This window comes from Solanum tuberosum, unplaced genomic scaffold, assembly GCF_000226075.1.
Source record: "Solanum tuberosum cultivar DM 1-3 516 R44 unplaced genomic scaffold, SolTub_3.0 scf00929, whole genome shotgun sequence".
NCBI lineage: Eukaryota > Viridiplantae > Streptophyta > Magnoliopsida > Solanales > Solanaceae > Solanum > Solanum tuberosum.
In genome coordinates this window covers 4,691-9,097 of record NW_006239907.1, presented here as the reverse complement: position 1 = coordinate 9,097, position 4,407 = coordinate 4,691, and the positions used below count along the sequence as shown (strand labels likewise).

At 37.7% G+C, this 4,407-nt stretch overlaps 2 long non-coding RNA genes across 2 annotated transcripts; one reads left to right on the top strand and one right to left on the bottom strand.

Moving 5' to 3' along the window:
- On the top strand, nt 1-520 carry LOC107059233 (uncharacterized). Its single transcript, XR_001472552.1, has 2 exons — nt 1-85; nt 167-520. It is a non-coding gene; the product is annotated as an uncharacterized lncRNA (long non-coding RNA).
- Nucleotides 521-3,213: 2,693 nt separating this feature from the next.
- Nucleotides 3,214-3,907, bottom strand: LOC102603724 (uncharacterized). Its single transcript, XR_369014.2, has 2 exons — nt 3,627-3,907; nt 3,214-3,505 (listed from the first exon to the last, which is right to left on the bottom strand). It is a non-coding gene; the product is annotated as an uncharacterized lncRNA (long non-coding RNA).
- Nucleotides 3,908-4,407: the final 500 nt, after the last annotated feature.

The following is a 4,407-nucleotide window of genomic DNA, read 5'->3' as shown; positions in this document are numbered from 1 at the left end:
TAACCCTACAAATTCTCTTTCGGAGTTCTGGCAACTTTCAGGTTCCTCCCAATCGCTCCGATGCCTTTGATGTTCACATCTTCCGGTAGTCCTGTCGCAGATGACTTTCGCCCTTCTCATTCAGCCCATTTCTCTAAATCTAATTAATTTGAATTCAATGTGGTAGGACGAGAGTCATCTGTGACAGGATAATGGAAGATCTAGTTATCAAAGGCTTATTGGGGCGTTCTTTTTTTCATGTTGAGTTCGTAGCATAATCTCCAACTTTTGCAGAGTATTGCAACACCGAAGTAGCACAGGCAGACATTTCATTACCATTACTCTATTAGATATTGAATTGAGTATTATTTGCTTTCGTTTTGAGCCTATGCTGTTGAATTTGATGTTATGTTAACACAAGTTAATATTTCTGTGGGAGTGTTGTTGAGATTTGTCTGTAAAAACTAAGCTTTTTATTTAATCAATATTATGAAGATGTGGTATGTGGGAGATGTGTTGGACACCAATTTAAGGGAGAAAAATGGAAACATATAGCAGTGTTCAACTTTGTGCAGGCCTAGATGTGTTGAAAGTTTCTGCAGTTATGTGGTTTGTCAATGGTCTTTGTTTTTTTTAAAGATCTACTATCTTTGCATTTGAGGTATGTGCTAACAATTTTGGGCCTTGTTATGTATGTTTGAATCTCTGAGTGTGTGCGTGTGTGTATATATACCTACACATATATACATAGAACAATTTGATGTGTTCACTGGGATCTATGTGTACCATGGATAATGTAATAATCGGATGTATGCTTATGCAAACATTGTACACATGAACCTCCATTGGTTGAGGCATCTGTCAAACATTTTGTGGTAAGACAAAGATAAGAGTTACAGTCAGTGTTTTGGACGGCAAAAGGCGATAAAAGGCGACAAGGGTCTGCCTCGCCACAAGGCGAGGCGAGCGGCGAGGCGCTCGCTTTTTTGAAGTGCGGCACCATTTAATACCAAAAAATTAAAATATTTAATTGCATATGTAAATAATCAAACAATAACATATTAGCAATTTTTTCAATTCAAAAACTAAAAATAGATAGTACATCTAAAAGTCTAGAACTTGAATGAGAAAAAAATAGAACAAAAGTCAAAACAAAGGTAGAAGTGACTCTAAAGTCTGAAGAAGAAGGAAAAAGAACAGAGGAAGAAGAAATCTGAAGAAGAAAAGAAGAAATATGTATTGGTTAGACTTTGGAGTCACCGGAAAAGTCTGGCTAGTTGCCGGAGGAGTATAGTCGAAAACCCTAAAATTACTTTTTAACTTTTAAAACCCTAAATTGGTCGCCTTTTTTTAAGAAAATACAAAAGGCGACGCCTTTCTAGCCTTTCTCGCCTCTTGCCTCTTGCCTTTTGTCGTCATGGCATCGCCTTTTGAAGATCGCCTCGCCACAAAGCTAAAAGGCGATGAAGGGTCGCCTCGCCTCGCCTCGCCTCGCCTCTTGCCATTGGCGACGAGGCGATCGCCTTTCACAACACTGGTTACAGTACTAGAATATTTATCTCCAAAAAGAAGAGAAGAGGTTATAAAATCATCTTGCCTTCCATCCGGGTCCAGCTTGCGCTCCTCATGGGTAACTCTATCCACTAATCTTAGACCTCATGGTTCTCAACCTACTTCAATCCTTAAGCCATACTCTTGGGTACCCTTCCATACCCTTTTTCACGACCAATGCATCCTATCCAGCTGCTGCTAGCAATGTATGTCATTTTGGCTGAGTATGAAGTTAATTATCCATCATTTGGTATTTAAAATTTTAGGGAGAGCTTGACAATTCTCTTCTGTACTATTGTCATTGCAACAAGGGTATTCTAGCAACTCTCTTAAAGTCCAGGTTCTTTCTTCCTTTGTGGTGTGATTTATCATATTCTACTTGTTTTTGATGGCCAGTAAAACCTCGAGTTATAATGCTTGCTGTGAGTACTTTCTTGCGAATGTTGAAAATTGATTGAAAATTATTTAGTTAGGTAGGTCAGTTAGCTTAGTCCATCAAAGTTTGTTCTTGCAAGTTTTGTCGTGCTTAAAAGAATATTTACTCATCTGTTTTTGTATTATGTAAAATCAAGTTTTTGACTTTTCTTGTTTCACCAACTACATCTAGACTATCAATCTTTCTCTATGCAAATATTTTGCAAGTGATTTTTGAAGATATCGTATGATCCTCTTGGACCTTAGTTGCTTGCTACCTACAGAATCATGACTAGGATGTATCAAGCTGCAAAGTACCTGTCAATAGATAGTTATGATACACAACTAAGGATATATCAATTTGTTCATCGCACTAAAGCATACAAAACCCCTTCTTAGGTTTTCTCTTCATATTGTTCTCGAGGCAATTCTTCTTTGACTACTTGTACATACTTCGTCCACTTAAGACCACTTAGACAGTTAAAGAATATTACGAGATTATGATCCTCAAAACAAAGGTTCTTAGAAGTTGGATCATGTCAGATTCTGATGCTTTACTCTATACTTGTTCGTCTGGTGTTCTCTCTCTATAGGAGCAGAATCCTTGATTCCAGTATCTCTCCTTGTCGATTTCCCTTCACCCTTGCTTCTACTGGACTTTTTTTCTTCAGTCTGAATTGCCTTCGACTTCTTCTGTTTACTGAATTTCCACTCAAAAGCATTGGCATCACTTTCACCCAAGTTATTACCTAAATAGTCTTGTTCCCTCGATTTTCTTTTCTTTACCGAAACTTCCCTTCTGTTATGTGCTTTTACATCAACCGAACCCTTAGCACCACGATTTTGAAAGTTACTTTAAATGAGACTTTGTTACAGGGCATGTAGAGCCCTTGTCGTATCGTCCTCACTAATGTCACAAACAGTTCATGCCAGGAAGCCAGTCTAACATAGTGCAGAACCAACTCTGAGACAATTGATGGGGTTTTGTACCATATGGCAGAAGCCTCCATTTCCTACATGTACAACAGCAATCGAATCTCCTTGTATAGTGAATGGAACAACTGGTGGCTTATCCCCAGAATTCAGTTCCGGGCAGTGTGTCTTCTCAGAAGCAGTGTGTAAATCACTACTCGGTTTGTGAGAAGAATACGGGTAGGTGAAGGGAGTTTTTGAAATATTTGTGGAATTATTGGTTGAAATACAAGTTGATCACTCTCCAACAAAGGAATGTATCCAAGAAGCAATGAAAAATTCAAAAAAAATAAAATCAATTGGGGAAACTTCCAGTATATGATTAGGATGTAATTAGTTCCCTAGTGTATGTAATTTCTGTACTTTACACTTTAAATAATTGTTACAAAAATATTATTTTCTTGAATACATAGTTCCTGAAATGCCTGTCCATACTGCGCTATTTGCAAACATTGGAGGAACTATCAAAAAGGTTGGATCTCTGAAAGTACTGCACTTGAGACCTTCCTTGCTAAGCATGTCTGCCACTTTATTCTTCTCCCGAAATATGTGTGTTGGCATTGCTGCTCCCAGCTTCTCCATTAATAACCTGTATTCATAGATTAAGTTAGTAAAGAGGTGATTATCGTGTTCAAACATATTGATCAGTTCCATGGAGTCAGTGTTGATGTCTATTGGGTTCAGCTTATATTCAATGGCCATAAGCACACCTTGTCTTAGTGCACGAACCTTGCCAGGATTGGGTTGACATGGGCTTCTTTGCTGATAAAAGCCAATGATCCAGTCACCTATATGGTTTCTGATAACACCTCCAAGACCTCCTGGTCCCGGGGCTTTCTTTCACATCCCCATCAGTATTCGGTTTAAACCTACCTGGCATACGAGGTTTCCACCTGACCTGGATGACATATTTCTGATCAAGGAGGGTTAGTAATATACTAGAGTCAAAATACATGTCGATCCAAAAGTCATTAGCAAAACATTTATCTAACCTTTCTGTCTAAGGTCTTTGGTGGACCAAAAATGTACTAGTAGTCAAAGAAGACAAATTAGAGAAAGAAGAATAGCCTTAAGAACAATATGAAGAGATTTACCTACAAACGATGTTCTGTATGTTTTAGTAAGAACTTGAGTGTACATAAGATATATATATATATATATAAAAGAATAGATGTGTAGATATTCTTTTAAGCACGGCAGAAATAATTTTCAGTCAGTCTTCAACATGCCCAAGAAAGTACTCACCCACAAAGCCACCTAACTAAATAATTTGCATTATGACTCAGGCTTTACTGACCATCATAAACAAGTAGAATATGATAAATCACACCACAAAGGAAGAAAAAACTTGGACTTCAAGAGAGTTGCTAACATGCCCTTGATGCAATGACAACAGTACAGAAGAAAATTGTCAAGCTCTCCATACAAAAATTTTAAAAACCAAATGATGAATTAATAACCCATGGAGTTTCATGTGTACACATAGATATC